Here is a 13,834-nt window from a genome sequence, read left to right on the forward strand (position 1 = left end):
AAGCACCCAAAACATCCTTAGTACTCTAAGGGAACCTCTTTTTACAAAATGTGTGTTGTAGGTTGGTATTTGTGAAAATATCTGCAAAAGATTGAGGGGATGAGAAGAGAATATACATTATATTTACAATTTTGTTGTTTGAATGGATGAACCCATTGCCTACGTACCATCACAAAGGTAGGATCAAAACCTCGTAGTTCGGGGTAAAAATCTCAAAGATTGGTGAATTGATTTGATCAAAAGCCTTAAGGTCTTTTGTTATCAAATGGAGAAAACTCAACCTAAACCAATAATCCACCATGTGAGGAGAGCTTCAACATACTAGTGAGGTTAACCCTATAATAAGTATGGAAGACTTATAGTCCAATCACTAAGGATAAGGTGAGGTTTACATCAACAACTATGGTAACTCAAACCTATGGCTAATGTTTGTGAAACGTTTTAACAAAGGTGGCCATTGGAACCACAAAATCAACTTGAAGTGAGTTATATTTACAAGTTAGATTTATTTACAAAAAGAAGTCAAAGTTGAATTAAAGTTTATTCACAATGAGTATTAATGAAAAGATTTTGAAAAGTCAAAGGCATAAGGCCTAGGTTTCTAATTTGAAACAAAGTCAAAGTTTGCACATAAAGAGTTTAGCTTGGGTTAGAGTGAGGATAAGAAGAGAAGGGCTAGTCCTAAATCATACAAAGATAAGAGAAGAGATAAAACCCTTGGAGTTCCTTTTCTTGAAATCATAAAGATGATTCAAGATGCTTTTTTCCTTTGGACTTAGCAATCACTCAAGCAATCAAACAAATATTTAGATTTAAGCAACTAGGATCTCCATTTGGCTTGTCTCTCTTAACTTGGCTACTCATGACAATGGTCCTCCTTACTATCTCAAGATGGAATCCCTATCACACAAGAGCAAACATCAAAAAGTTCATAACACAATAAGAGGAATGGACAAAGAATGAGTTTTAGAAAGGAAGTTCTTTGAAGTCAACTTTTTCAATTTAGCATTCTAAAGGCATGAGGCCTAGCTGCTCTTCAAAAAATTTAGCATTCTAAAGGCATGGGGCCTAGTTGCTCTTGAACTCCTTTAAGCATAGGTAACGTCCTAATTCTAAGTCCTTTCTCCTTTTTGCATTGGGTCACACAATTAAAGACAAAACAAACACAAAGCAACAATATATTTATATACAATAATGAGATCAAATGAGCAAAAGGAAAATGACATAAACATAAAATATGTGCTCAAGTGAGCAAAGGGAAAAGCAATATGAACAAATGAGCAAGAAAGTAAATTGCATTAAAATAAATTGTAAAAAATTAAATGCTTGAATTAAAGTTAGTAGTTAGTAGTTATGTTAGTCTGTCATAAGACAATTTAGCGTTATGTTAAGCAATCATAAGTGGACTAATGTAGTAGTCACACCTATCTGAGGCCGGTCAATAAAACTATAGGCAAATAAACACAAGTTAGAGATCATGACTAGTAAGCCAAGCTCCTACAACTTGCCATACCAAATGAAAAGAGGAAGGCCTTGTATGGACTTTAGGTTTTTTGCTTGACCAAGAAGCAACCTATCTTGGACACAAAGCAACTCACTTGATCTTGGATCAAGTTGAGTTTGATTTGGATCAAAGAAGGTTAAGCCTCTCCTATGTCAAGACTAACCATAAAACATTAACTCATTGGCCAAAAATAAAAAGAAATGAAGATGAAAATGAAAATGAAATGGAAAGATAATTCAAATGTCAAACACAATTGGTCAAAAGTGAATCAAATCATCATCAACCAATTCTAAACAGAAGATAAATGAAGATTAGAGGTCAACAAGTCAAACATATTTTTTTGGTATTTTTGGAATCAAAATAAATGCAAAATTAAAATGGACAAAATATGGTCAAACCTCAAATTCAATTCAAATCAACTTAAACAAGTCCAATTAAATTCTCATAGGTCTAACATGGTCAAACAAGGTTTGACAAAAAATTTCAACAATTTTTGAAATCAGAAACTATTTTAAAACAAATAAAATCAATAAAAATAACACAATTCGAATTAAAATCTCAAATAAATCTTAAATCAATTAAAAAATTGATGAGACTATTTTTCATTGACTTATCATGATCCATATGTGTTAAGAAAATATTTTAGGATTTTTCAGATATCAAAAAGTATTTAAAATGAATTAAAAACTACTAAAAACGAAATAATTCACAAAAAATATTAAATGAAGTCACAAAAATAATTAAAAATCAGAATATGAAACTAGATTTTTCAAGAAAATTTTTGGTGTTGGTCTCATATTTTTGTGACTTCAAATAAAATATTTATAAATTTTTGAAAATAAAAGGAATTAATGAAATTAAAACAGAAATAAGAAAATAGCAAAAATCAACGCCCATTGGATCCGTCTCATTAATTGACGTGGCAACATCACACGGTCCAGAGGCGCTGATGCACGATGCTCCTTGGTCAAGCGCGCAACATAGGTATTTAAAATAAGTCAGCCAAATGAAGGGATACGATTATAACATTTAAATGAGATCCAAAGGCTCAGATGCATCCACGTGGGGATGGTGGTGGAAACCACCATCTTCTCCGGCCAAAGAACCAACTCCGGCCACCACGCGCAGGTTTTTAAAACTTAATGAAAATAAACAAGTAGGTTATCAAAATGAAGCTGGGGTGATGTACATCACCCCTGTAACCTTGGATATTCCTCAGTGTTTCTATTTAATGAGAAATCAGAGCTTGAAGATCAAGGTGCACAAACTGAAATGGAACGATTCATGAAATTAAGACCACCATTGGCCTGCCTCTTGCTCGAGGACTTCAGAAAATAGTTCAAACTCAAGCAATTCACATTGTATTTCAAGATCCAGATCAAACGAGTTTGGTGATATACCTCTGAAATGCAGCTTTGAACAACACGGTTTGCTCAAGTTCTTGATCCAATTTTGACCTGGAGATGTGATGATGATGCAAGGCTAAGGAATTAAGACTTGAAGATCAACTAAGGATGTTGGAATTCAAGCTTAAAATTGAGAAATGAAAACTGAAATTCCTTTGAGTGAGGGTGAGGTTTCAATTCAGCAGAGTTTCAAATCTCCTTCAGGTTGAATTTTGAATGAGGAAGAGCTTCTATTTATAGCTGAGCTTGATGCAGAGTGGTGATTTGCTCGTGTGCATGAAGATTGGACCTTCCATGCATGGGCCTGTACAGGCGCTTGCAAAGCCCAATGATGAATGGAAATGCATGCTGAAGTCATTTTGAAGTGAATTGGACGAGCACAAGGCCTGGCATTAGCTTTCATTTCAAGTTATAAAGTGAATTGCACAAATGGATATAAACATTCATCTCTTTGAAAGTCCCACATGGAGAATCCAAAAATGGTCATGTGAGTAATGGTTAGAAAGCTCTTGGTATAAGGAATACAAGTTATGTTGGGAAAAAATCCATTTGGAGTTTGGAAATTTATGAAAACTAGCTTTGAAGTTTGGGGTACAAAACATGTCTAGGTTCCCTTTGAAATTTTTTGCAAAAAGTGAGCAACTTCAAGCCCTTCTGTATCAATGATGCAAGCCTCAAATGGGAACACCTTCAACATCAAAGTTGTAGATCTTTTCAATATGATCAGTTTGGACTTACATTTTTCATCATTTGGATTTTTAATGAGAAAGTTATTGGCACTTGAAGTTGGACATTTTTCAAATTCAATGGTTTTGGTCCAAAGTGACCTATAATGTTTTGTATTATCACATGTATTTCTTTTAGGATTATGAAATTTTGTCCAACATAACATTTTAAGTAGCCATATTAATCTTTCCAATTCAATTTGTCTCACCTCAAAATCATAATAAATAAAGAAGTTAGGTCTTTCGGAAGTTGACCCAAAATTAGGGTTTCAATCAAAATGACCTATAATGTTTTGACGTGAATGTTGACCTTCCATGTTTCAAATGGATTTTTGATGAACATCAAAGTTGTTCATATGGTTCTTAAGAACATGTTTTCTCTTGGGGTCATCTTCATTTGACAAACACATCACAAGTTGTGTCTTAGTGATCCTCAGCTTAGTTAGATGACTTGATTGGTCAACCTCTCAAGGCCAAACTTCAAATCTTGATGAATAAATGATTGAGGATACTCACATAGGCTCATATATGCATAAAATAGTGAATGAAAGAACTTCCCTTGATTAAATTTGATCATAGGTTGAGGTTGCTTCTTGAGCAAGGCACAATCAATGCACAGTTGAATTAGGGTTTCCTTGGGAAACAATCCTCAAGCCCTTTGGGTTATCTTGATCAAATTGGAAAATTGAGATACTTGGGAGACATATATTATGATTAGGAAATTTTTCGACCATTGTCATGCTTGTTCTCATCTTCATCTAGCCACTTCATTGAGCTTATGAGCCTCCTAGGAGCATGGGAGCACATGATCACTTTAGCTTCAAAACAAAAAGAGTTAGTGACATATTTTTGTGCTTTTGGTTAGCAATCAAAATAAGAAAGGAAATAATATACAATTCAAGCATGTTTGGTGGTCTCAAACCACTCACGCAAGTCCCACCCCTAGGGTTAAGGAGCCACACATGCTATGATCCTTGAGGCAATGCATAGAGCAAATGATATGATGCCATGAGGGATGTTAGGGTCAAAATTAGGGTCTTACAGTAATTCGTACTTTTTGTTCAGGCGGTTTATCCTTGATATGTTCATCCTAACCGATGACGGATATCCTCCTCAACATTCCCAAGAAAGTTAATCCTTGATATGTTCATCTTAGCCGATGACGGATTTTCTTTCCGCTGAGTCTATCCTTGATATGTTCACTTTAACCAGTGACGGATATTCTCTCCCTTTGGTCTTTTGCCCAGTAACCAGTAGTTGTAAATCCTATTTTTTCAGCTTTTCCCCAGTAAGTTTATTCTTATCCAGTAACCGTACACTCCCTGATGGCCCTCGGCGAGTCATCCTTGATATGTTTACCCTAACCGGTAACGAATGTCCTCCCTGTCAGATTTTATTATCTCCATACCCATTAATTGGTAGTGGATAATATATTTATGCTCCTCCTGTGTTGAAAATTATTTTCTCTTCCCCAATTGAGTTGAGTGTGTATTTCATTAGTGAAATCGTTGTTCCTGCTTAGTTCGAGTATTTCAGTTCTATTCTGATTTATCTGTTTCCCCTACAAATGTTCTTTCCCCCCGGATGAGTCTTTCCATTTTCATGGAATCCCTCGTGTCCGCCCAGCAGTTTTTTTTAAGTCATAGCCTGGCCTACGCACAACCCTTTATCCCCTAGAGTCTCTGTCTCCCCAGGGAATATTCCTTACGAAATGCATTACGCTCCTGTGGACTTTCAGTCTCTCTGAATTCTTTTCCTTTGTGGCAATATTTCCCCACAAAGAGTTTATTTTTAGCATTCATGTCATATGCATCATGAGGTCTCTTAGAGACAAAAAATTGTTTCTATATGTTGTTATTTAAGCCCATTCTACTGAGTCGATATGAAGATTTTAACCTTCGCCTCCTCAGTTAGAATGTCCTTAAATAAGGGCAGCTGTAAGACCATAATTTTGACTCTAAGATCCCTCATGCTATCTCATCATATGCATTAGCATTGAGATCATACCTTGGCATCCTCCTTACCCCTCACCCATTGGGTTTCTTTTGGGAGAGATCACCAAGCACTATGTGATTGTATCATACTTTGTATTTTATCATTTACTAACCAAAATACCAAAAATATGTCTTTGAATTTGTCTAACTCTTTTGTAGGTAGGGCACATGATTACCTTTGATTTGTCAAGTTCACATCTAGGGTTTAAGACCCTCATTGCTAAGAGCTCGACCATGAAATGATCCACAATGGCTCTAGGCATCATATATGAGTTCCTATGATCTTTGCATGTTATTGTGGTCAAGAATTCTTCAAGAGTTTGGAATTGGTTTGCCTTGGAAACCCTAGTGCATTTGGGTATCTTGTGTAACTTCTTCACCAATCTTATTCAACAATTGATCAAATATTTCAAGGGATACTTAAAATTTCATCATCTTATGCATGTATGATCTCCCATGAGTCCCAAGAGTCAAGAGAATTGCAAGTTAGTAAGTTGGTTGATGGTGGTTGACCAAAGGAATTCATCTGATCAAAACGGGGGTCCCCTAGACCCTGTCTCCTACAATGTTTATCATATGAAAATGATTCTAAGAGAAACATTACTTTAAACAACATTCCAAACAACTTTCATGTTGAGGTCTAGATCTAGTTTTTCTTGGAAAGTCGTTTTTTATGGTGAAAGATTATAGGTTATTTTGTCTAAACCCTAATTCTGAGGTCAACTTCCCAAAGCCATAACTTGCTCAATTGTTTATCATATGCAATATTTCCAAGTTTCAAAATCAAATTCAATGTGTCTACTTCAACTTTTATGTTTGGAGGAAGAGCTAATTCAACTTTTATGAGCATGTGATATGAGGATACATTATAGGTCATTTTGGACCAATACCATTGAACAAGTGATTTTCCTCAACTTCAAAAATGCATAAATCATTCATATAAAATCCAATGAGGTCAAATTTTTGACCGTTTTGAAGTATTTTGAAATAGCTACAACTTTGATGAAGACACTTTTCTCATTTGAAGCTCACGTAAAAAGTTAGCCAAGGTGGAATAAGTGAACATATGGCTTGACACTTAGAAAAAAATTTGATATGTTAAAATTCCAAACTTCTACCTCAAAATTCATCATGATACGAGCTTCAAATGGAAAAGTGTTTAACATAAGAGTTGTTCCTCTTTATCTAAACTTTCCAAAGAGTGAAATTTCATCCATTTTGGACAAGGTTTAAGTGGTATGCGCATGGATTGACCATGGCATCATCATTTGGCAAGATCAAGATTTCAAACAGCTGTACACATTTGCCTTGCATTCCAATTCACTTTCACACTCATTCACACTTGATTATGGACCTAATTGAGTGACTTCATGGGCATGTACACGCCCACACAAGCATGCATCATCCATTGCCAAATTTGGAAGTTGAATTTGAAGGTGCAAATATCACATGTTGCGGCTATAAATAGAGGCCTCTATCATCATAATTAAGGACCCTTGCGCGCCAGTTTTGCTCCAATACCTCAAACCCTCACATTTGAAAGGAGAAACCTGAGAATTCTCTTTGAAAATTGAGTTTGAATTTTACTGTTTAGAGATTCAAAACTCCAGGGATCCAAAGCTTTTGTTCCATTCTAATCTACTCCTGCAAGCTTCCTGAGTGAGATCAAGCAAGAATCAAAGCAAGAGCAATCAAATCCTACAAATCATTGAAGGTATTTTCCAGATTTTTTCTTCTCTTCGATTCTCTCTCAATTCTTATCAATTCTCTTGGATCCTTGGTTGTATGAAGTCTTACCAATGTAGGCAAGAATATTTGAGTTGCTTTGAGGTCAAATCGAAGCAACTAAGATCATGTACCTCAAATTTCAACTCCATGTATCTCTCAATATACTTGGAATTAGGATGAAATGAGGTCAGATTCGTGATCAGTGCCATTTTTATTTTAAAATCATGTCCTTCTTTTTTATTTTTGTGATGGTGATTAGTGGACCAGTCCGGCCACAGTCGCCTGAGAAGATGACCGGTGCTTTACTCCGGTGATGAGTTGGATTGTCCAGAGCCACATGATCATTCCATTTTGTTTTAATCACGGACGTTAGTTTAAATACCATTTGTGTGGCACGCTGACTCGTGTACATGGTGGAACGCGCGTTTAGACCCACTTGATTTGCCACCTTAGTTAATGAGGGAGATCAAGTGGTTCACGTTTTTTCTGAATATTTGAATTTCATTTTTATTTGCTTTATTTTCATTAATTCATTATTAATTTTAATATTGATCCAAAAAATATGAGAGTTTCACCAAAAAAATTTAAATAAAATCCCCTTTCATTTTTTGAATTAAAATTATTTTTTGGATCATTATTAATATTTTTCATGATTTAATTGATTTTGTGAATATTTTTAATTTATTTTTAAAACTTTTAAGTTTCAAAAAATTATGAAATTTTTTCTCCAAGGTCCTTTGACCTTTTTTGACCTATCATAAATCTCATGGCCATTTCTTTGGTGTTTTGATGAGGTTTTAGGAAATTGACCAACCATTATTTAATTTAATGCATATTTTTATTATTTTTAATTATTTAAATGCCAAATTAATTGTGTAGAGCCATTTTAATTGACTTTGTGAGTTTGACTTGTGTTGTTGGACCTTGGTCAAGGTTGATTTGACTTTGTTAGGTTAAGATCATTGGATTTAGGGGAGTGATGGACTGTAGATTCCATCTCCCAAAATGAATGAATGATCTTAATTTGGTAAAAGTCCTTCTTTGACCAATTTGTGTTGAATCCATTCCCCCTCCCTCTTCATCTCATTCCCCTTCTTTATTCATTCATATCATGTACCTATGATATCTCTATATCCTAAGGCTAGTTGATTGCAAAATCAACATGAGTATGGATGAGATTAGGTCAACCTCTTTGCATATTCTTTTTGTGTGTGGTATGTTTCAGGAGCATAGTCCATTATACTATGTCTCTAACATGCATTAACACCAAAATTCTATTGCCCGACCTCAAATAGTTGTGACTTCTACGTAAGTCCAATTACGATTGCTTAACATAGTGTTAAATTTGTGACACAAAAAGACATAACATTCTAGTTAGTGAGATTGTAAGTCTCCCCTTATTCATGGTATTATGTGTAAACTTTGCCTTTTTTCCTTCCTTTGGAAGATGTCTTGGTTCAAGGATCCATGCTTGTGATAAGTGGGTTGAGTGTTCTCCAAAGAATGACTTAAATAAAACAAAAGCAAAAGCAATACTAACTTCTAATCAACTAATAACTAACATTTAATTTCAAGTCATTTACTTTTTATGCACTTTAATTTTTAAGTTTTTATTCATTTGCCATTATTCCTACCATTCAATTTGTTTACTTTAATGCCATTTTCATTTTGCCAATTTGGGCCATATTTTGTGATATATTGTGTTTGTATATACTTGTTTGTTTGTTTGGTCTTTTGACCTTAATGTACATAATGAGAACAAAAACCCTAAAAAATATTTTGTGTGGGCTGTTGGTTTGATCTGAGACTATTGGACTTAGAATTAGGCAACATTCCCTATGCAAAGGACTTGGCCAATGCCAACTTTCATGAAACCAAGTGCTTGTGAAGTGAACTTTCATCTGATACAATATTGAAGATCCATTTGAGTTCATATGCAACATGATCATTATGAAGCTGTTATTTCTAATACCATCTTTTGAAGTCATCTGATACATGGGAAATTTTGAAAGAAGATCATGGAGTTGCTAAGCTTGGATGTGGCTATCTTTATTTGATGCCTTGCTCTTCATCTTGCTATTTGTGTATTGATATTGCTTGATTCTAAAGTCCAAGGGGGAAGTTTGGGTTTCTATATGACATTCTTGTCTATTGGAATTCAGCCCATTGGTCAGATCTTTTCAACTCTCAACTTTTAAATTTTGTGCTTAGAATTAGTCTTTTCATCTCCTTCCCACTTCTTTAATTTCAAAATCACTCCCTCTTTTTCAAAATCTTCTTTGCTTGCGTTTGTTTTCTAAAACTTTGACCATTTTGCAACTTAGAAACTTTAGTCTTATGTCATTGCATTTTCAAACTTATTTTCTTAAACAAACTTGTAAATAAACTTAACTATACTTAACTTAAAATTTCAAAAGACAAAAATAACTAACACTCATTCAAAAAATTTTAAGCCTTTGGTTCCTTTGTTAAACTTAAAATTTGTTAAACTTAAAATTTTGTTAAAAGCAATGCACTCACTTTGAAATCGATACCACGAACTACGAGGTTTTGATCCCTCAGTTTATGTTGGTACATAGGCACAAGTCCGAAGGTCTTGTCAAACACAAAAAATATAATTAATGAATTCTTTTCTCATCCACCCCATTCTATTTATTACAAACATCATTTGTACAAAAACACATATGCACACAAGAAAGGGCTCCCTAGGAGTACCTAGGACACTTTGGGTGCTAACACCTTCCCTCTGTGTAACCAACCCCCTTACCTGTAATCTCTGGCATTTTATTAGTTTTGATTTGAAAACTTCTTATCTTTTGGGTTTTTTTCGTACTTTTCCCCTTTCCCTTGGAAATAATAAAAGCGCGGTGGTGACTCGGGTTTTATTGACGTCTAGCTTATCCATAGCTTGATGATCATGAATTTACCTCTACAGAAATTAAGTGGCGACTCTGCTGGGGAGTAGTCTCCAGTGGGTTGAGCCTATTTTTTTGTATGTATATAATTGTATATTTGATGTATGTATATTTATTTGTATGATATAATCTGCTTGTTGTGCTTGGTGATCTCTGAGTGGTGAGATAAGTTCTAACCCGGACTTGAGTGCAATTAAGATAGGAGGATGGTATAGTCATGTTTGACTTGTGTGGAGTAGTCCTTAACAAGTTGGCTTGAGACCCATCTACTCAGTGGAGACCCTTTTGTAGTTAGGAATTTTACATAAGTTATTTGTGGTTAGGCATTACTATCTCTGATTTGGGGTCCGAGAAGCTGAGGACCATAGAACATTTAACCCCTCTTGGCCTATTTAGGACTTAGTGCGGAGACTGTTCAAGTGTAGACTTGATAATAGTTGTTACGCGATACTACACTCAGACAAGTTTCTCTTGAGAATATTATGGGTTGATGAGTCAGTCATCCTAACCTGTAATATCCGATAGATGGAATTAAGACTCTGGGAACTTTTTAGAACATGACCTACATGTTTTTATCCTTAGTTCACTCCTTTGGGATGGTTCTTACCCACACTCCATGCTCATGACTCACAACAAACCCTTGATTCTTGGTTGACCCAGTCAAGTCTTGTCAATATCAATGGAACTTGGGTGTTGATAAGGTGAAAACCATAATCCACCAAAATGGATGATTGATCTTGACAATGACTTGATTCATCCCTTGACCTTTGTTTGTTTTCCTTGTGTGTGATCCCTTATTTGTGATTGTTGCATTCATGCATTCATGCACATCATAACATTCATCACACGAAAATTTCAAGGAACTGAGGTCTCATTTGCAAATATTTTCAGACCATGGATTGTGGACGAAGGAACACTAAGAAGTACAGTTTCAGATGTCTCGACTTGAAAGAGTTAAGGAAGTTGTCGTCTTTTGTATTAGATCCCTTGGACTTCAAGAAACGTCATGGGAAACTTCTGTTTAGTTTATCTGCTGATATGGTTTAAGGACTCTTGAGTGTGTTAGTTCAGTTCTATGACCCTCTCTACCATTGCATCACTTTTCTTGATTATCAGCTTGTGCCTACATTGGAGGAGTATGCCCATCTCTTGGGAATACCTGTTTCTAGTAAAGTGCCTTTTAGTGGATTGGAGGAGATTCCCAAATCTCATCTTATTGTTGAAGCTCTTCACTTGAAGAAGTCTGAGATAGAGGCTCATTGGGTGAAGAAAGGAGGATTGTTTGGGTGTCCTTCTGAATTCCTCATCAAGGAAGCTATTACCTTTGCTCAAGCCGATAGTGTGGATGCTTTTGAAGCTATCTTTGTATTGCTCATTTATGGATTAGCCTTGTTCCCTAACATTGACAGTTTTGTTGATGTTAACGCCATTAGAATTTTCCTGATTGGGAATCACGTGCGTACTTTATTAGGCGATATGTACTTCTCTTTGCATCTAAGGAATTCTAAGGGTGGTGGAACGATTGTCTGTTGTGTTCTTCTTCTATACAAGTGGTTTATTTCGCACTTGCCTCAGACGCCTGCTTTTATGGAGAACAAACAATGTCTACGGTGCTCTCAGGGACTCATGTCTCTCACTAATGATGATATAGTTTAGAATGATCCTTCATTAAGTATTGTGGATATTATTGATTGTTGTGGTGAATTCTCTAATGTACCCTCTCATTGGTACACAAGGAGGAATCAACTACAACCCTACTTTGGCTTGTCGTCAACTTGGGTTCCCCTTGAGAGACAAACCTAATAACACTTTGTTAGAAAGTTATTTCTATCAAGAGGGTAAAGATCCCCAACATTTGAAGCATAAGAATGTGCATGCTTGGCATAATGTGCATAAGAAGGGAAGATCCGAGCTTGGTCCGTGCAATGTAGCTTTGGAAGCTTACGCTCTTTGGGTGAAGAGAGAGCTTTGGAGTTGAAGATGTCGTATGCTTGTGAAAGACCTATGTCTATGGTTGTGGTTGAGCCATTAACTCTCCCTAACCAAGATGTAGAGGAGTTGGAAGACGTGCTCACCAAGATGAAGCAAGAGAAGGATATATGGGAAAAGTGTTTCCATGCTTTGAGCCGAAAGCATGAGGAGTTGCAACTTGAGTCTAAGGACAAGAATGCACTTAGTGAGCTACTTGAAGACCGAATAACGAAGAGACAGAGAGAACCAGAGGTTTCATCTTCCTCTAGTATGTCTCAGCCTTCCATTGCTTGGAAGAGGATTGTTGATCAGCTTGTCCTCGAGAAGACTCGGATGAAGACTTCTTTTGAGACCGAGATCCGATGCATTCGAAGGAAGTACGCACCTGCAGCCAGATCTTCTGATGTTGTTGTCAGGGATCCTTAGGATGTATAGTCTTCTTTTCTCTTGTATTTTGTATTTTGGTTTCTGAAATTGTACTCAGTGTAATCCTTCCAATTATATAAATAAAAGAGATTTTTATGGTCATATCAAATAATTGCAATTATATATATATATATATATATATATATATATATATATATATATATATATATATATATATATATATATATGCAAATAATATAGTAAGTTCCTTGAAAATAAAAACAAATCAAGCATTGCATTTCATGCATCATTTGCATAGTAGGTTTCTCTTTCTCCAGATGTCTCATTGGTATTTCTTCTGTGCTTCAGCCAAGTTGACTCATCGATACAATACCTGCGCCAATCACTCAAAGATTATGGAGCATTTAGAGCAAGAGAACAGAGATTTGAAGGACGAGATCGCCCGTCTGACTGCCATGATGGAGTCAGTGCTAGCCGCTCAGAGCCAGTCTTCTTCAATGCCTGCAAATCCTCCTCCTCAGAGGACTGTCATTTCCGAGGTTGCTACCTCTACCATTCCTGCAACTGCTGCTCACTTTGAATCTAACATGCCTGCCGGATTCCCGTGGGGAACGCCACCCAATTTTGTGCCTGAAGGTTTTGCGCCTACCTTTGCTTCTATGCCGACATCTAGCCCGGTCATGTCTGTGCCACCACCTGTTATGCATACTCTACCCCGTGTAGAAGACACCATCTATCATTTTGAGCCGTCTGAGGCCATTTATGTGTATGAGAAGATGGATGAAATGAAGGATCAATTCCTTGAGCTGCATAAGGAGTTGAAAACTTTGAGGGGTAAAGACCTGTTTGGTAAGAGTGCTGCAGAACTTTGTTTGGTTCCAAATGTGAAGATCCTAGTGAAGTTCAAAGTGCCTAACTTTGAAAAGTACAAGGGGAATACATGTCCACTCAGTCATCTTGTGATGTACACCATAAAAATGTCTACTCAAACCGATAATGATCAGTTGTTGATCCATTATTTTCAAGACAGTTTGACCGGTGTTGCTCTAAGGTGGTACATGGGCTTGGATAGTGCGAGCATCCGCATATTCAATGATTTAGGCGAAGCATTTGTGAAACAATCAAAGTATAATGTTGATATGGCACCAGATAGAGATCAGTTGAGGTTGTTGTCTCAGAAGGATAAGGAGACGTTTAAGGAGTA

Source organism: Lathyrus oleraceus, chromosome 6 (genome assembly GCF_024323335.1).
Source record: "Lathyrus oleraceus cultivar Zhongwan6 chromosome 6, CAAS_Psat_ZW6_1.0, whole genome shotgun sequence".
Classification (NCBI taxonomy): Eukaryota; Viridiplantae; Streptophyta; class Magnoliopsida; order Fabales; family Fabaceae; genus Lathyrus; species Lathyrus oleraceus.